Source organism: Sceloporus undulatus, chromosome 4, assembly GCF_019175285.1.
Source record: "Sceloporus undulatus isolate JIND9_A2432 ecotype Alabama chromosome 4, SceUnd_v1.1, whole genome shotgun sequence".
NCBI classification, from domain to species: Eukaryota; Metazoa; Chordata; class Lepidosauria; order Squamata; family Phrynosomatidae; genus Sceloporus; species Sceloporus undulatus.
This window is the reverse complement of record NC_056525.1, coordinates 126,574,972-126,595,389: the sequence shown is the minus strand read 5'-3', so window position 1 is coordinate 126,595,389 and position 20,418 is coordinate 126,574,972. Positions and strand designations below refer to the sequence as shown.

The window sequence follows — 20,418 nt, the reverse complement described above, 5'->3', positions numbered from 1 at the left end:
GGCTATTAAGAGAGCTGGCCAATGTCATCCCAGAGCCATTGGCAAGATGGCTCTGAAGACTTTGCCCAAGAAGTCGCACTCTCTCAGCCTCAGGGGAAGAAGGCAAAACGCCCCTCCGAGGAAACCTGGCCAAGAGGACCCCAGGAGAGGGTTGATCTTAGCGTGGCCATAAATGGGAAAGGAATGGAAGATGCCCCTCCAGTTACCCCCAGGCAGCCCAGCCCTTGCCTCTGTCTGGGGGATCCTGGGAAAGGAAGGTCCAACTTTCCCAGCCAAGAAGCCCCAGGAGCCCCCCCCCCCCCCCAGCCTGGCTTGGACCCGGGCCCGGGGCCCCTTTCCCCCCGGCCCCTCCGGGGCTGCGATCAAGTTTCCAGGCGGAGAGAGGCTGGATCGAGTGGCCCTTCCTTCCTCCTTCCTTCCTTCTCTTCCCGCGTTCTCTCTGCCGGCCCTTCCCCGCCCGGCTCCTCCTCTTCCTCCTCCTCCTCCTCTCCCTCTCCAGGGGCTTCTCTGTCGGGCCCCAGCCCCGCAGCCCTCCCTCGCTGCCCAGGCACAGATTCACCGGAAGAAAGCAGTTGGCAGCAGGGGCTTTCCTAGGCTTCAGTCTACTTCCTCAGGTATGCGCCTCGTGGAATGGAAAGGTTAAAACTGGACACATGCCACTACATTTCCATAGCCATTTGGATTGGCATAGAATCCTAGAGTCCTAGACTTGGAAGAGACCCCAAGGGCCATCCAGTCCAACCCCATTCTGCCGTGCAGGAACTCTCAGTCAAAGCATGCTTTAAACAGCCTCTGTTTAAAAACCTCAAAAGAAGGAGACGAGGGAGTGTGTTTTTCCACTGTCAAACAGCCCTTACTGCCAGGAAATTCCTCCTAATGTTGAGCTGGAATCTCTTTTCTTGCTGCTTGCATCCATTGTTCCGGGTCCTGTTCTCTGGAGCAGCAGAAAACAAGCTTGCTCCCTCTTCAATATGACATCCCATCAAATATTTAAACAAGGCTCTCATATCACCTCTTAACCTTCTTTTCTCCAGGCTAAACATACCCAGCTCCCTAAGGCATTCCTCATAGAGTATGCTTTCCAGACCCTTCACCATTTTAGTCTCCCTCCTTTGGACACATTGCTCCAGTTTCTCAATGTCCTTTTTTAATTGTGGTGCTCAGACCTGGACACAATATTCCAGGTGGGGCCTGACCAAAGCAGAATACAGTGGCACTATTACTTCCCTTGATCTAGACACTATACTTCTATTGATGCAGCCTAGAATCGCATTGGCCTTGTTAGCTGCCGCATCGCACTGTTCACTCATGTTCAACTTGTGGTTTACTTGGACTCCTAGATCTTTTTCACATGTAGTTTCATTCAGCCAGGTGTCCTCCATCCTATATCTTTGCATTTCATTTATCCACCCTAAGTGCAGTACGTTACACTTCTCTGTATTGAATTTCAATTTGTTAGCTTTGGCCCAGTTTTCTAGTCTGTTCAGGTCATTCTGAAGTTTGACCCTGTCCTCTGGGGTATTAGCTATTCCTCCTAATTTGGTGTCATCTGCAAATTTGATAAGTATGCTCCCAATTCTGTCATCTAGGTCATTGATAAAGATGTTGAATAGCACTGGGCCCAGGACAGAGCCCTGTGGGACCCCACTGGTCACTTCTTTCCAGGATGAAAAGGAGCCATTGTTGAGCACCCTTTGGGTTCGGTCAGTCAACAACCAACCAATTACAAATCCATGTAACAGTTCCTTTGTCTAGCCCACATTTTACAAGCTTGTTTGCAAGAATGCCATGGGAAACCTTGTAAAAGGCCTTACAGAAATCCAGATATACTATATCCACAGCATTCCCTTCATCTACCAGCTGGTAATTTTATCAAAGAAAGAGATCAAGTTTGTCTGGCATGACTTGTTTCTCTGAAACCCATGTTGACTTTTTGTGATTATGAAATTGCCTTCTAGATGTTCACAGACTCTCTGCTTAATGATCTGCTCCAGAATCTTTCCTGGTATTGATGTCAGACTAACTGGATGATAATTGTTGGGATCCTCTTTTTTCCCCTTTTTGAAGATGGGGACAACGTTTGCCCTCCTCCAGTCTGCTGGCACTTCTCCTGTTCTCCAGGAGTTCTCAAAGTTAATTGCCAATGGCTCCGATATTACATTTGCCAGTTCTTTTAATACTCTTGGATGTAGTTCATCTGGTCCTGAAGACTTCCCAGAACTAGTATCCAAAGGTGGCCCTGTAGCAAAGTATGTATGTGTTGTGTGCCTTCAAGTTGTTTCCAACCTATGGCGACCCTAATGAGAGCCTATCATGGGGTTTCCTTGGCAACTTTATTCAGAGGAGCTTTAGCCATTGCCATCCTTTGAGGCTGAGAGAGTGTGAATTGCACAAGGCCACCCAGTGGGTTTCAATGGCTGAATGACCCTTCACCATTTTGGTTGCCCTCCTGTGGACACACTCCAGCTTCTCAACGTCCGTTTTGAATTGTGGTGCCCAGAACTGGACACAGTATTCCAGGCTAATCTCAGACTATTCTGTATGGACAGATATCCCTTTAAGAATTACACAAAAATTGAATATTTTAGATTTTAAACTATAAGAAAATCTGGATTTGTTGACATTTCATCTTGTTGTCAATAAAGAAGGCGGCGGAACCTTGCCTGCCTAAACATCTGGTCAGCCTCCGCATCATAGCCAGGCAGGGCCAGTGGATGCACTGTCCTGTCTACTCCTACGCCACAAATAAGCATCCATTTGTTTGTCTTATACAATAGGCTTTTTAAAATATGGGGCAGCAGCTTCTATGTAAATAATGGGAGCTTGTTTTTGGAATGGTACAAATTCTAGTGAACAAGGACAACAAAAACCCTTAGTGGTGGCTGGTGCTCCTCTCCTGCCCCAGACGTGTCCAAATTCTACCCACCCAGGGAATGGTCCTTGGAGGGGAATAAATAAAAATCAAATAAACGTTTTATTTTTATCCCGCTTTTTGTAATGCAACAATCAAAGCGGCTTACAACATTAAAAACATTCTAAATACAACACCACCCGCTTCTTCATACTTGCCTCATCCTGAATTCTTCCCCTTCTAACAGCTACACTTGCAAATACAGATGCAAGTTATTAAGGAGGGAATAGGTGAATACTTCTGTACAACTGTTTTATTCTGTGTACACATTTGTGATACTGACAGTTCATAGACACTTGGGGTTTAGCTAGCGAGATTAAAGCATTACTGATAAATCCGATTTACCTCTTCTGAGTTACATACGAATTCAGGATGCAACTGGGTATTATAGCATAGATTTTGCCGCCATTGCTGCCTCCTGACTGCATCCAGGCAAAAATCCGGCTAAAATCCACCCTTAGCTGGCCGATTTGCAAAGCCTGGAAGCTCCCAAAAGTGAAAAGCGGCTGGTTGAGGTCAGATTTTAGCTGGATTTTTGCCTGGATGAAGTCAGGAGGCAGCAATGGTGGCAAAATCCACGCTATAATACCCGGCTGCATTCTGAATTCATATGTAACTCAGAAGAGGTAAATTGGGTTTATTAGTAATGCGATAATCTCCTAGATATGCACATTCTCTCTTTTTAAAAATTATATCAGCCACTGAGAGGGAGGGCAATTTGGATCACAACTGTTTTTAAAACACTTCTTCATCACCTTTTCCCTGATTTGGAGCACTTAAATTATTACCTAACTGTAAATTTATGGACACTTACACAGTACCTGAATATTCCCACTGCAACATGCATGAACATGTATGGACATACACCAAATCTACTTTACACCTCAGCAGGGACGTGCACTTGGGAAAATTGCCTGTCTGTCTCCTCCCCTGAAATCAGGCCACATCTTTTTCTTTAAAAAGTGATCTAGAAACAAGATCTATCACATCAGAAGTCTGACTTGCACATAAATAACTCAGAGAGTTTTTAAACTTGAAGTGGATAATAAGGAAATAATTGATCTCACTCCATTTTTACTTTGATAGCCCATCCAGAAATGTGCCCTTTCTTCCTTGAGAGAAAGTCCCTCGGTGGCCTTGATGGCCTTTCCCACTTTGCCTGTAAACTGCATTCCTCACTACAGTCACTGTAATGCCTTGGAGTGCTTAAAAATATCCAGACTTCACAGAATTAGTATGTTAGAGATGGAAAGCAGTCTGAATATATTAAGAAGAATAGAAGTGACAAAAAGTACAAAGCAGAACAACTGATCAAATAAAAAAAATACCTAAAATACAAACATGAAGGTGGGGTAGTTGGAGGAAACTAGGAAACAGGAAGCTCAGGAAAAGAAGGACAAGTGAGAGCAGATACTAAGCGTGTGCATTACACAGTGTCTAATGACAATGTGTACATATATAAAAAAGGAACAATACTGAAACATGAGTCTCATCTTCTCAAGGAGAACAGGAAGTGGTTGGAGGAGTATACCTTGCTAGTTGCTTCCTCTTTCAGAACTTTGAATGTTATTATAGTTTTTGGTAAGAGACACAAGTTTTTTTTAATCGCAGTGTTAACTTATTGAAAATTTTGCTTCTCAACACAACTCTGTGCTTGTATATAAAGTCAATTCTCGTTGCCACTTGGACCCAGTACAGACTGCAGAAAAGGGGCGGTCCGCAGCCGCCTCTTTCCGTGGAGGATTGGGGCCAGGGCATCCATACCGGCAGCCAAGAGGTCCCAATCCAGCACTTTTTCAGGCCACAGAGAACTGGCGAAATGCCTCTTCCCCGTGGCCTGGAAAAGGGATGTCCTTGGGGCTTCATGCCTCTAGACACCCTGGGTGCCAGAACCATTCAGCCTTTTTCTCCCTGGTGTCATTCCCGCAGCCGTTTGGTGGCTGCAGGAATGAGGTGTGCAATCGGTTTTGGAGCTCCTTCTCGCGCCGCAGCCAGGCCGGCGTAAGCGGCCTGGGGTGGCACAAAGATGTCACAAACACACCGTGCCATTTCGATGCAGCGTGTGTGTGATGTCATAATGGCAGTGCCTGTGTACACAGGGCACCACCATTATCGCGCTGCCAGCACGTATTAAGGTTAGGGAGCATGTATATGGTGTGCACTCCCTAACCCTAATACCGGTGCTGGTATGTCTCTTGTTGGCTATAATGTTGTTGGCATTTGGAAACAATTCTAAGTGTAGTGTGGCAAGTTAATAACTGTGCTCCTATGTCTCAGCGCATGACAGATGAAGTACTTTCTATCAGAATATACCCACACACATATACAGAGAGAGAGAGAGCATACACACAAAACATGGTCCCTGAAGTCTCTGCTGCTCTGAAAGACACACCTCCTAGTGAAACTGATAACAGTTGAAAAAAGATTCAAAATTAAATGTTTTATTTATCTTTTTGGTAAGTTAGATATCAAATGTGATGCTTTATGATTGCAGTTCAATGACCTACATTTTGTAAGACTACACTCAAATAGTGCTGCCAACAAGCCTTGAAGAATTCCCCGGATTGATTCCCCAGAATTCCCCCAAATTACCCAGAAGAGGGCGGGACTTCTTGGATGGGGGGTCACAAGGCAGTATGGGAAGGCCTAAAGGGGGTGGGGCCTCTGGGATGGGGAAGGTAGTTCCCCGGGATTTCTGGGATGGGGGGGCTGCAAGGCAGTATGGGAAGGCCTAAAGGGGGCGGGACCTCTGGGACAGGGGGGTCTCAAGGCAGTATGGGAAGGCCTAAAGGGGGCAGGACTTCCGGGATGGGGAAGGTAGAGCCCTGGTGGTGCAGTGGTTAAATGCCTGTACTGCAGTCACTCACTCAAAACCATAAGGTTGCGAGTTCAATCAGGGACGTAGCCAGGATTTTGGGAAGGGGGGGTCCAGACTAAGTGCCACCATTATAATGGGGCTTGGGTGTAGCAGCGCAGTAGCACACACCATTCATTTTTCTAATGGAAGGGGGGGTCTGGACCCCATTTTTCTAATGGAAGGGGGGTCTGGACCCCTTGGCTATGTCCCTGGTTCAATACTAGCAAAAGGGCTCAAACTTGACTCAGGGTTGCATCCTTCCGAGGTCACTAAAATGAATACCCAGCTTGTTGGGGGCAATTAGCTTACAGTTGTAAACTGCTTAGACGCTGTTAGGTCAGTATGAAGTGGTATAAAAATTAAGCTGACTGTATGTCTTTCATCAGGACTTCTTGATCACTTTCTATTGGCTGCAGGTAGAGAGAATGGCCACTGCTTGGGCAGGAAAGTTGAATTCCCTGGAAATTCCCTGGAAATTTCGCAAACATGGAAATTAAATGGAAAGTGATTAAATTCCCCCGGATTCTGAGGAATTCACCAGAAATAGGCAACACTGCCCTCAAAGCCCTCTCATAGGACCCAAACAAGATGAGACCTTGGGGCTCATGATGGGATTTCCTATCTGCCTGAATGTTTAGTTAACTAAACAAAACAGAGTAATGGGGACCATTTTTGGAGTTAGCAGAAACACACAATGGAACATAATTTGCAGATTCCACCTCAAAAGAACACTTGTGTGCCATTGTAATGCAAGTGCACCCTTTAGCCTTCTGGCCTGCATCCTGCATAAAAGGCTAGAATTCTTGGGCTATTGTATGCCTTCAGGATGAGCTTAAGTGCTTCCCTGTACATTCTACTACCAGTTAGCCCTCTGAGCATCTCCTTCAATCCTGATCTTCTAAATTTATCACACACTAAACATACACACAAATTTGAGGGAAGGAGAAAATTTGTCAGAAGGAGAACAAAAGCTAGAAAGAAGCTGATCTTGGAAAATTTATATTCCGAGACTATAATTCCCCAACTAGTTATTCTGACTGGGGTTCTCTGGGAGCTATGGAACAAAAAGAAACCTTATTTCAGGAGGAACAACAGAGGTATGGGAATGGGTCACTGCCTCGGGTCAGACATGGATAGTTTGGGCAGGGCAGAAAGTGCTGACTTTTCAGCTGAGGCAATGGGAACATGAACAAAGTTCTTCAAACTAGGAAAACGCTATCTGTGATTCATGCTGGGTGCTGCATACATCTCTTTTAGTTCTGTTGCCAGGTTTCAGTCTTGTTGCCTGTTTTACTACTGCTACAGTGAGAGAGCAAAGAATTCAGTTTAATAATAATAATAATAATAATAATAATAATAATTTATACCTTTTCCTTGCGGAACAGGCGGATTGGTGGTTTAATGGGTGTTTTGGTGCTTTTCAAACATCAGTTCTGCGGTGGGATGGGACACAGAGACTAGTTGGGAGAGGGGCACAAAGTTTGAGGGCAAGATGGGATCACTGACAAGTGGGACTTTCTTTCCTTTCCGGCCAGGTGGCTGAATGCGCTTTAGCCAGACAGTATTACTGGATATTTACCCAAGTATCATCACCTTATAACAGATAATACTGTTGTCTCTAGCGCATCCGCACTGCAGCAATAACCAGTCCTGATACCACTTCAACTGCCGTGGCTCAATGCTATGGAATGCTGGGGTATAGTAGTTTTTTGGGCACAGCGCCACAACAAACGACAGTCCCAGAATTCTGTAGCATCGGGTTAGTAGTGTGAAGTGGTGTCAAACTGGATTATTCCAGCATGTGTAGACACAGCCTCTGCCTTATCTACTCTGACAGGCAGCAGCTTTCAAGGATCCCAGGTTTCTCCCCTTTCAAATCAGCTGTTTTTTAAAATTCCTTCACTGGAGATGCCAGGAATGGATTGCGACATACTACTTGTAAAGCTTGTTAGCACTCAGCTGATTGCTCCTTTACTAGATTACTAGTCTGAATTTAGAACAGCTTTGGGGAACGTGTATGTAACTGCACCAGGAATTGCCTTCTACGTTGCCTTTGCAAGGAAAAGAAAATAAGGCAAGATTTGATCCTGCAGTCAAAAGTCCCTGGTTGGTTTAATCATAGTGAACGTGACCCCACCAGTTCACTAGAGCCTTTTCTGAAACCAAATCCTGAATATAATATATGAGTTAGACATAAATGGTCTCCTTTCTATTTGCACTTCTGACACTTAACACGTCTTGTACTCTTTAGCCTAAAAATACTCTTTTAAAACACATGAGCATCTTCCAGGCTGTTAGAGGCTACAGAAGAAAGTGAGCAGGGACAAAACATTCCATGTCCCTACCAGTTATTTTTCCAGCCTGCTCCTCTTTGCACAATTGACTAGAATTAAACTGAGTAATGGAAAATCTTTTTCCTCTAACAACATTCCTTTATAGAGTATTTCCAGGATTGCCTCCTCTTCTCCTACCCACATTCGCCACTCCGTCCTCCTCAAAAATAGTCCAGTTGAATGCTAAAATAAATCCTGCCCGAAGTAGGCGCACAATAGACCATTTATTTGTTGAGGTTTTTTTTTTTTTGGTTTAAATTTTCACTGCATCTCATAGTATAGCGGAAACCAAGTTAAGAGACATGGAAGTGGCCTTTTTGAAGGGCAGCGTCCCCTTTCCCAGAATGTCCACATTGGCCCAAGTCGGCTCAGCTTAGCTGAGTCCATTGGCACTGCCAATCTGTCAGGTATTTGCACCGGGAATTGCTCACCCAGGCATTTTGCACTGGCCCTGTGAGCACTGGGCCAAAATCTACTTCCCTGGACTCTGCCTCGGCATTCAAAATATGCTATTAGCATAGGGTGCCATAACTGTCTGCCTCCAAACAGGGACAAATGTAAAAAAATGTAGGACAAATGTAGGACAAAATTTGCCCCCAAATGTAAGACGTATTTTGTAAATGGAGGACACGAACAACTAAAAAGCAATAATAATAATAAAATATAATAAATAATAATAATAATACAGTCACCCCTCCATATTTGCGGATTTGATATTTGCGGATTTGATTATTCACAGATTTCATTAATAGTTCTCTTTAGGACTGTCTAGGTCCCCAGTGCAACTCTATGGCAACTTTAAAAGTTGCACTGAAGACCATGTGGCTACTCCAGTGCCATTCTGTGGTCACAGTATGTTGGACATTGACCACAGAGTTGCACTGGGAGGACCTAGAGATTCCTAGAGAGGTGTCCTCTCAAGGTAAAAACAGTGTTTTTGTTTTTTGCGGTTTTCCCTTATTCACGGGGGGCTTGTTCCCCTACCCTAGCGAATATGGAGGGACACTGTAAATTCAAAAAGCATTAACATAAACGCATGCTTCTTAGGCATGCTCAAAATGAGGAGATTTTGACATTCTTCCTGAATAAAGTTTGGGATGTAGCTTTGTGTGGTGTGGCAGGATTCTGGAGACCAGGGTTTCATTCCCTGCCATTGAGTGACCACAAGCTAAAGCAAGTCCACATCTCTCCAGCTTCCTCAGCAGAAGGCCATGGCAAAACTCTCCTCTGAACAAACCTTGCCAAGCAAACCCCAGGATAGGTTTGCTTTAAGGTATCCATAAGATGGAAAACAACAAGAAGGTACACAACAATAAATAACACTGAGTAATGTATTTTAAGTGCAGAGTGTCCAGCTGCATGGTGTAGTGGCCTAGGACAAGGGGAGACTAGGGTTCAAATCCCAGCTTGGCCATGGAAACCCACTGGGTGACTTTGGGCAGCAAGTCACACTCTCTCAGCCTCTCTGGGGGAGCTAAAGGCAACCCCCCTGGAATAAACTTGGCCAAGGTCGCCATAAGTTGTAAAGGAGTTGAAGACACACAACGACAACAACACAGAGGAGGAAGAAGGGGGGAGAAAAAGTGAAGAAGAAGGAGAAAAAAAAAGGATAGAAAGAAGAATAGGAAAAAAGAAGTTAAAAATAAGAGGAGGAGGAGGAAGAAGGGGAAGACAGAGGATGAGGAGAGAAGACAGAGAAAGGAGCAGAAGAAGAGGATAGACGAGAAGGAAGAGAGGAGGAGGGGCAATTGAAATGGGGGTTGGACCATCCCACCACCCCCCCCCCCCCTCCCGCCTCTCTCTCCTTCCTAACCCCGCTCCTCCCCATCTCCCTTCTCGTTGCCCTTGCCCCTCCCCCCTCCCAAAGCGCCTCTCTTGTGTGAGCTTCTTCCTCTCCTCTTGCTCTGTCCAGGGGCTGCCTGGCCCTCGGAGCCCAAGAGGAGGGGAGCCTCGCCATGCGAGCTTCCTTTCCTTCCTGGGTCCTCCAGGCCGCCCGGCCTCGGCCCGAGGGAAGAGAGCCTTGCCATGGCGAGGCTTCCTTCTCCTCTTGCTCCATCCTGGACCAGGCAGCCACTGGCCCTGCCTCACCTCACTCCTTCTGCTGCCTTGCGTCCTCCAACTCATGAGAGCGGGATCAAGCCTCCTCCTCTTCTTCACTGGCCATTGGAGGGATTGAGCCTCTGCTCCTCCATTGAGTGTTGCTGGAGCGCTCGCACTGAGCGACAAGGCAGCAAGGACAACAGGCAGGGCCAGGAAAACTTGGGAGCGGTGGACCCTGGCCACCCAGGTCAAAGAGGAAGCGGGACGGGACCGTGCTGCTTCCTCCTCAAAAAATGTGAATGTCCCGCTTGTTCCCTTTGTCTTCCAAAACTCATATGGCCAAAAGCGAGTACAGGTGTGCCATTTTCTTTATGTGGGGGAATCAGTCCGCCCCCCCCCCATGTAAGAAAAAATGCATATGCTCACAGCCCCATTAGAAATAAGCAGAGAATCATAGAATAATAGAGTTGGAAGAGACCGCAAGGGCCATCCAGTCCAACTCCCTGCCATGCAGGAAATCCAAACAAAGCATCCCCGACAGATGGCCATCCAGCTTCTGTTAAAGACTTCCAAGGAGGGAGACTCCGCTACACTCTGAGGGAGTGGTGTTCCACTGTCGAACAGCCCATACTGTCAGGAAGTTCCTCCTAATGTTGAGGTGGAATCTCCTTTGCTGTAGCTTGCATCCATTGTTCCTGGTCCTAGTCTCTGGAGCAGCAAAAAGCAGGCTTGCTCCCTCCTCAATATGAATCCCTTCAAGTATTTAAACAGGGCTATCATATCACCTCTTAACCTTCTTTTATATAGTCGTTCCCCTAGGACCATGGTTTCCAGACCCTTCGCCATTTTAGTTTCTCTCCTTTGGACATGCTCCAGTTTTCTCCACATCCTATTTGAATGTGGTGCCCAGAACTGGACACAAATTATCCAGGTGGGGCCTGACAAAAGCAGAATAGAGTGGAACGATTACTCCCTTGATCTAGACACTATACTTTTATTGATGCAGCCTAAAATTGCATTGGCCCTTTTAGCTGCCGCGTCGCACTGTTGACTCGGTTGACTCATGTTCAACTGTGGTCTACTTGGACTCCTAGATCTTTTTTATTCAGTCATGTGTTCCCCATCCATATCTGTGCATTTCATTTTTCAGCCCTAAGTGCAGTACCTTACATTTCTCCATGTTGAATTTTTCATTTTGTTAGCTTGGCCCAGCTTTCTGTTTAGGTCTGTTAAATATTTGAAGGGATGTCATATGAAGAGGGAGCAGCTTGTTTTCTGTGCTCCAGAGAACAGGACCCGGAACAATGGATGCACGCTGCAGGAAAGAGATTCCACTGAACATTAGGAGGAATTCCTGACAATGCTGTTCGACAATGGAATGCACTCCCTCGAGGGTGATAGGTCTCCTTCCTTGGAGGTCTTTAAACAGAGGCTGGATGGCCATCTGTCAGGGATGCTTGATTTGGATTTCCTGCATGGCAGGGGGTTGGACTGGATGCCCTAGTGGTCTCTTCCAACTCTATGATCTATGATTCTATGATTCTAGGTCATTTTGAATTTGGTCGTCCTCTGGAATATTAGCTATTCCTCCTAATTTGGTGTCATCTGCAAAATTGATAAGTATGCTCCAAATTCTGTCTCCAGGTCATTGATAAAGAGGTTGAATAACACTGGGCCAGGACAGAGCCCTGTGGGACCCCACTGGTCATTCTCTCCAGGATGAAAAGGTGCTATTGTTGAGCACCCTTGGGCTCGGCTGGTCAACCAATTACAAAATCCATGTAACAGTTACCTTGTTTAACCCACATTCTACAGCTGTTTGCAACAAGTCATGGGAAACCTTGTTAAAAGGCCTTACTGAAATCCAGTAATACTATCCACAGCATTCCCTTCATCTACCAAGCTGGTAATTTATCAAAAGAAAGAGATCAGGTTTGTCTGGGCATGACTTCTTTCTCTGAACCCGTGTTGACTTTTTGTGATTATGAAATTGCCTTCTAGATGTCACAGACTCTCTGTTTAATGATCTGCCCCAGAATCTTCCTGGTATAGATGTCAGACTAACTGGATGATAATTGTTGGGATCCTCTTTTTTCCCTTTTTGAAGATGGGGACAACAGTTTGCCCTCCTCCAGTCTGCTGGGGCTTCTCTTGTTCTCCAGGAGTTTTCAAAGATATTGCCAATGGCTCCGATATACATTTGCCAGTTATTTTAATACTCTTGGATGTAGTTCATCTGGTCCGGAGACTTACATTGTTTAGATTAACTAGATATCTGTACTATCTCTTTACTTATTCTCGTGTGTGAAATTCCCTTTTCGGTCCTCTGCTCAATTATCCTCAGGGTAAGCACCCTTGCCTTTTCGTGAAGACTGAGGCAAAGAAGGTGTTGAGTAATTCTGCCTTTTCTCTGTCTTCTGTTAGCATTTTGCATCTTCTCCACGCAGTGGCCTACCCATTTCTTCTTCTTTCTTTTGCGGCGGACATATCCAAAAAACCCTTTTTATTGATTTTAACCTCTCTAGCAAGCCTGAGTTCATTCTGCACTTTGGCTTTTCTGACTTTACCCCTACATGTACTTGCTATTTGTTTGAATTGCTCTTTGGTGATTTCCCCATTTTTCCATTTCTTATACATGTTCTGTTTAAAACTTAGCTCAGTTGAAAGTTCCTTAGTCATCCATCCTGGTTTCTTGTGATACCTCCCATTTTATTTCCCCAATGTAACTGTTTCAAATTGTGCCTTCAGTATCTCCCTTTTGAGAAACTCCCATTCATCCTGAACTCCCTTCTCCTTTTGTATTCCTGACCATGGGATCACCTCCAGTATTTCTCTAAGTTTATTGAAACCGGCTCTCTTAAAGTCTAGAATGCATGTCTGACTATGCCTGGCTTCTCCTTTCCATTGTATAACAAACTCCAGGAGAACATGGTCACTTCCACCTAATGACCCCACCACTTGCATTCCATTAACAAGGTCATCCTTGTTGGTTAGTATCAGATCCAAAATAGCTGACTCCCTTGTTGCCTCTTCCACCTTTTGGACAATGAAATTGTCTTTGAGGCAAGTGAGGAATTTGCTAGAGCTTGAGGATTTTGCTGAGTTTGACTTCGAGTAAATATCAGGATAGTTGAAGTCCCCCCATCACTACTACATCTCTCCTTTCTGAGTGTGTGGTCATCTGTTCTAGAAAGATATCATCCAATTCTTCTATCTGACTTAAGGGTCTGTATTAGACTCCCACAATAACATCCTTGTTGTTTCCCTCACCTTTAATTTTTATCCATATTCTCTCCACCTGGCTGTCAGTATTGATGTCCTGGATCTCTTCACTGATGTAAATGTCCCTGACATATAAGGCTATTCCTCCTCCTTTCCCGTTTGGCCTATTTCTCTTGAAAAGGTTATACCCCTCTATTCCTACATTCCAATCACGAGACTCATCCCACCAGGTTTCAGTGATGCCTATTACTTGTTGTACTAGGAGTTCAAGTTCATCTTGCTTATTTCCCATACTCTGTGCATTAGTGTAGAGACATTTAAGACCATGTGTTCCCTTTACTTGCTGCCTGTGCAAACATTTTTTCCTCCCACTGTTGGGTCCTTGCACTGTTTGTCTTGTTCCCTCTGTGACAGTTTGGCTATTTTCTCCAGCCCTTTTGCCTTCAAGAAAACTGTCTCCCTTCCCCACATAACTCAGTTTAAAGCCCTCCTGATCAAATTCTTGAGACTATTGGCAAAAACATTTCTGCCAACTGGCGTGAGATGCAACCCCTCCTTTGCCAGAAGTGCTTCCTCATGGAATTTCAGACCATGATCCAAAAATCCAAACCATTCTTGGCGGCACCATCTGCGGAGCCAGTTGTTTACATCCGCTATTTTCTTCTCCCTTCCTAGACCATGCCCTTCGCCTGGGAGAAGAGATGCGATAACAACCTGTGCATCCATCTCTTTCAACTTCCTACCCAAAGCCTCATAATTCCTTATGATATGCTGCAGAGCGGGAAGCAGGGTAAGGCGATCGCGCTATATTGAGCTCCAAACGCAGTAAATACATTACACCCCCCTGCAACCTCTTCCCTGCTCCACATTCATAGACTGACGTGTGAGGAGACCTATTGAACACCATTTTTAAACTATTATTTTTTTTCTTCTTTTCTTTTTCTTTTTTGCCTCTGCCTGAGTGCTGGAGCAGCAGATTGGCTTTGCAGTACATGCCTGCTTGATTGCCCCCCAGACAGCCCTGGGAGCAATGGGGGAGGCAAAGGGATTTGAGGTGAATAGAGGCTCCTTCTCTCTTCCAGAAGGACTATGGGAAGACACAGAAGAGCTTGGGATGCAAAGGGATTTGGAGCGAATAGAAGCTTCTTCTCTCTTCCAGAGGGACTATGGGAAGTCACAGAACAGCCTGGGACCCAAAGGGATTTGGGGTGAATAGAGGCTCCTCTCTTTCCCAGAGGAACTATGGGAAGACACAGAAGAGCCTGGGATGCAAAGGGTGAATAGAGGCTCCCTTTTCCCTTTCCCGGAGGGGAAAAGCACCTACGTGACTGATTGGCTGTGAGGGCAATGGGAATGGGGAGCAAAATAACCCGCTTCAAATTACCACAGGGAAAATACCAATGGGAATGAAAACAGGGGTAAAAAAACCTGGGTCTGTTATGCACCTGTTTTTAATGGGAACGATGGGTCAGATTCAATTATGACTCGAAAAAAAAATCCGAGTCAGAATTGCAGCGAGATACATCGCGTTACATGCCCAGTGGGAATGGCTTCAAGGTGACAATGCTGCACCTACACAGTAGCAACTGGAGCCTGCAGGGCTGGATGAGGCTCCCACTTCTGCCAGTCTTCTTGCACGGTTTCCTGCTTGTGGCAAAGGAGATCTACTGCTTCAACTGGTTCAACTTGCCGGCCAGGATAGTTTTTTAGCTCCTTCATTTTCCCAGTTTTCTCGGACAAATGGCAACCCTAGTTGGGGCTAGGATCCTGATCCTATTTAACTGAAAGTAAATTGCTTTGAAATTAACAGAACTCATTTCTGAGTAAACATGTATGTGAAAACAGATTGTTTTGAGGAAATGAGCATAGTTTATCTATTTTCAGTTATGTACAAGAGTGCCCTCTTGTGTAGACACCCATCTTGGAAGAGCCATTCCCGCCTATTGATGATTTTTATACCACTAGTTTTTATAAATACCTTTGCTTAAAATTAGTGAATATGACTTAAATAGTCAGGGGCAAATTTTTAGTCATTTAAAAAGTTTTTGATCTGTGAATCTAATTAACTAGCTAAACAGTTTCAGCCCAAATGGAAATGAAGCCTACATGTGTGCATCTGTGCTTATCCATAATCATATTAATCATATTCCAAACCCCACTCAACCTACCTCTGTTTCCTCCTGTATTGGGAGCCCTGGTGGTGCAGTGGTTAAATGCCTGTACTGCAGCCACTCACTCAAAACCATAAAGTTGCGAGTTCAAGACCAGCAAAAGGACTCAGGCCCTTCTGAGGTCGTTAAAATGAGTACCCAGATTGTTGGGGGCAAATTAGCTTACAGTTGTAAACCGCTTAGACACTGCTTAGGTGGTATGAAGCGGTATATAAATGAAGCTACAGTTGTAAACCGCTTAGACACTGCTTAGGTGGTATGAAGCGGTATATAAATGAAGCTTGTTTTTTTAATTGAATTGTTATATGCCATCACTGCACCTCTCTCAGTCGTTTGGCTGGTTAGCTGCTCCTGTCTTGCCTTTTTCCTGACCTCTTCCTTAACCCTACAACCCAGCCTGCCTTTAGAGGCTTTTGTTTATTTCTTTTTGGTTCCCCCCACTTTCTACATAATACCAGAGCTCTGATGCCACAATGTAAGTCTTAAAAAGTAAAGAAAAAAAATAAATAGAAAAAAAAGAAAAGAAAGGTAGTCAGGGTGCTTTGGAACAGTAAGAGGGAGTGAGATCGGGTAGTAGGGGACACTGACACCACATGACTGGCAATCACACAACTGCCCTTGGAGCAGTATTTTGCACTTAGGGACATGCACATTTGATAGGTCATTCATGGGTTTTCCCTGTGAATGGAAAGGGGTGGGTCAAGGATAGGGTAGCTATGGGTTGGAGGTGTCATCGTGGGATGAATATTGCCAAAGCTGCTCCTTTCCTGGTGTAATCACAGTTTAAAAATCGTATGGAGTAATGTCCTTAGATTGTATGCCCTTTGACTTTTTAATCTGCAGTCTTATTTTTATTATGCAAAATGCCTTGAGGAGCGATGCCCCTTTTGAGCAGGAGAGGCAGCAGCTTCACCACCAGTAACCATAACTCATACTGACACTTTAAGTTGCATCTGCCAGGTTTCAGCAAAAATTATTGAAACTCCGTATACACCTTAAAAGTAGCCTCATTGATTCCTCTTCCTTTCTTCTCCAGATCCTTGGTGCATTTACATCAGTGTGAATATTTATCTGACTGCTCTCCACTCTGTAATTGTGCAACAGTCATACTGATCCCTGGGCAGGGGGGCAACATGAGTAGGAAAGTTCTTGTCGCAGCTGCCAATGATGACATTTGAGGGACCCTGTTGGGGATGTTTACAGGTTGTCTCTAGCCTACTTCTATGTGTGTTTGAGTGCATCAGTTCTGGTGTATGATGAGATCGCTGTTGCTTTTCTTATCTACTATTGTGAGACTTTCTTGTCTTTGTAATTTCTTGGCAGCAACCCAGAATTCCTTCCTGAGGAAATCCCCAGAGTGCTAAGGATGTGGAGACTGACCAAAAGGCCTTGGAGCAAAGAGCCTCAAGAGAGGAGACACCAGAATTGACCAGGGTCAACTGGTGCTCAGAGCCCTCTTCTCCCAGAGACCTATCCTCATGTCCCCTGCACTCATGTGCAGTAGAGCTTCTGACTTCAGCAAGGTGTGAGTTTCACCCACACCACAAAGGAGGATATTTCAGGGAAAAGCTAGCATCACTTTCTAAAGTAAGTAAGCAAATGTTATTTCTGGCAACCAGAGCTCAGAGGAGGGAAAACATTACAAAATGCATGATGCCACTCCTTATAAGGGTTGAAAGCAGCTACTGCTCCGTCACTTGGAAGATGTGGCACAGAACAAAAAACCCTTTCAGCTATGCTACTATAACTGACTGTTCTGAATAATTTCCCCCTACTAATGTTTAAAAATGAAATGGAACTCCTAGAACTCCAATAAAGAGAAGAGGAAAGCGGATAGGAAATAGAGTGATATCCCCCCACATGTTCATTTTGAATTTAAATCTCCCTTCAGATAATTTTCTCTGTCCTGAGGAAACACACACTGAAGAAAGAGAGGCTTGTTTAGTAATGGGAGTGGGGAGAATTAAGAAGAACTGTGTTCTATGTGTAATTTGGATTTAAAATACATTGATACATTCATGTTCACAAAGAACCAACCACTAAAAAACAATCTAGATGTATGTGTATGTACGTATGTTGTAATCTGCCTTGATTCCCTATCGGGAAAAGGTGGAATAGAAATAATAATAATAATAATAATAATAATAATAATAATAATAATAATAATGTTTCTGTTATGTGAGTAGAAGCTATGTGGGAAGCCTAATCATGGTGTTAGCAAATGGGAGCTCACAGAAGCAGAACAAACAGCAAGAGGCATCTAGTTCACCCCAGCAGGCAGAAATACACAACACTAAAGCACTCCGAGAGTGGACATTCAGACTTTAAAGATGTCTGGAGAAGAGTCCACTACCCGTCTACCCCACTGTTGATAGCTCTTAACAATAAAGATGTTCTTTCTACTGTTAGGTTTCTTTTACTGTAATTTGAATCTGGCTTGTGTTTGTCTCTGGAGCGCAGCCAGCAAAATATGCTCATTCCATCATTTACATGAATTCCTTCAGAAAAACTGTCTTCAGATATTTAAATATCTGATATTACTTCCTTTCATCATATTGCCTCTTCTCTTTTCCAGGCTAAACCCATCTCCCTATGTCATTCCTCACAGGAGTCAGTTTCCAGTATTTTACTGTGTTGGCTGCCCTCCTGAACACATTCCCAGCTTGACAGTATCCTTCTTGAACGTGGTGCCAATAATGGAATGTTCTTCCAGTTGACATCTGAATGAAGCAGAGCAGCAAGTGGGACCTATACTTCCTTTGATTTGGATGCTATACTCCAATTGAGCAGCCTAGAATTGCATGGCTTTTCTTTTTAGTTCTCCAACCTCTAGGTATATAAATCTCAACTCATGGTTTCTTTGACTTCTCTTTTCTTCCTCATTGGAATTATTTGCAATTGTGCCTTAACTATCCCATCTTTCAGAACCTGTCTGAAATCATGCCATTTGCCCTTCCCTTTGTATTTTGACCGGGGGGGGGGGGGGTGGGTCTCATCTACCATTTCTCTAACCTGACAGATCTCTTTCTTAAAGTCAGGTGCTTGTTTAATCTGGAGATGATCATCTAGCAAAAAATCGGGAGCATAGTTGGTATGCTCCTGTCCAATATCGCACAATAATGTGATGATTGCCACCACAAACATCGTGCAACGTTCACAATATCCTGTGAATAAGAGGCAATTCTAGAGCTGCTTTTTATCACAGACAAAATCCCCTGAATAAAAAGCAGTGCAGAATTCCTCTTTATTCATGGGTTATCACCTATGTCGCTTGACATTGGTGTGATATCATGCATTATCATGCAATACTGATGGGAAGATATTGCTATGTAGCCTGCATTTTTGCCGGTGTGATAATCTCCTGAGTTTGGCTTTCCCTTTCTTCTGTATAATAAATTGCGGATCATGGAAGCACTCTCACCCCAGGTATCCCACTACTTCCAGTCCTGTTATCTGAACAGAGTGATCATAAGGCCTGCTGTGACCAATTTAACAAAATTCTCGGTTACTCTGGAATAAGCGAAGGTCTTAAGCCGGCTTTAGAGCAGAAACCCTAGGTTAGAGGCATCCAGAGCCTCCGTGGACTCTCTTAAACTGGACCAGTTTGAGTTGGTAAGTACAGATGATGTGGACAAGATCCTCGGAAGTGTTCGGAAGACAACCTGCTCTCCGATCCCTGTCCCTTATGGCTAGCAGCTCAGGGGGCGACGGCGGGTTTCATTGTTACGCCGGATTCAAACCCATCTTTGAGGGAAGGGCAATTTCCAACTGATTAAAATTGGCCATTGTAAAACCTCTATTAAAAAAGCCCTCCTCGACCCCCTGGTATATCATAATACTGGCCAGTCTCGCTGCTGCCATTTTTGGGGAAGGTGATCGAGAGGGCTGGTGCAATCTTCCAGCTCAGGTCTCTGGATGAAACGGATTATCTGGACCCATTTCCAAACTGGCCTCTTTGGGGGGTTACGGGGGGTTGAGACGGCCATGGTCGCCTTGGTCGATGATCTCCGTCTGGGCATCGACAGGGGAAGCGTTGTCCTGTGGTGCTCTTGGACATTCAGCGCGGCTTTCGATCCATAGACCATGGTATCCTTCTGGAACCGCCTGGTGAGGTGGGAATCGGGGGCACCTGCTCCAGTGGTTCCGATCTACCTCTCTGGGAGGTTCCAGATGGTTGGCGCTGGGAGACGTGTGCTCCGAAGGAGGGCCCTCAACAACTGGGGTCCCTCAAGGACCATTTGTCTCCCATGCTATTTCAAATTTCCTGAAACCGCTAGGAGAGATCATCCGGAGACATGGGGCGCGGGTTATCAGTACGCTGATGACACCCAAATAGTCTTCTTATGTCTCGACTGAGGCAGTGACCGAGGATGGCGTTCTCTTCCTCTCGTGGCCTGTATGGAGTACAGTACATGGGCTGGATGAGGGGGAAAACCGACTCAGACTGAATCCAGCAAGAAAACGGAGGTGCGGGTTACTTGTGATAGGTTCCCCTGTCCAGGAATGGCGGTGGCTTCACCGTCCTGAAACGGGATCCGCTTCCTGTGAAGGACTCCGTGCGCAGTCTGGGGGTGCTTTTGACTCGTCGCTTCACCTTACAATCTTAGGTGAATGCGACGGTCAAGAGACTGTTATCAGCTTGGCTTATTCGCCAGCTGCGCCCCCTGGCCCAGAGGGACCTTGAAACTGGTGGTACATGCTCTGGTAACCTCTAGATTGGATTTCTGCAATTGCGCTCTACAGGGGCCAACCCTGATACCATACTGGAAGAGCTACAACTGGTCCGACTAGGCAGCAGGTGTGTCCTGGACTTACAGGGCCAGCCACCATACACCTGTGCTTAAAAATTGCATTGGCTGCCAATTCGCTTCCGGGCACCATACA

General features: G+C 45.1%; 1 long non-coding RNA gene across 1 annotated transcript; it reads left to right on the top strand.

The window, feature by feature from the left end:
• Positions 1–495: 495 nt before the first annotated feature.
• Positions 496–18,197, top strand: LOC121927844. The gene is made up of 3 exons (XR_006103346.1): positions 496–614; positions 16,858–17,121; positions 18,143–18,197. It is a non-coding gene; the product is annotated as an uncharacterized LOC121927844 (long non-coding RNA).
• The last annotated feature ends 2,221 nt before the right edge of the window (positions 18,198–20,418 follow it).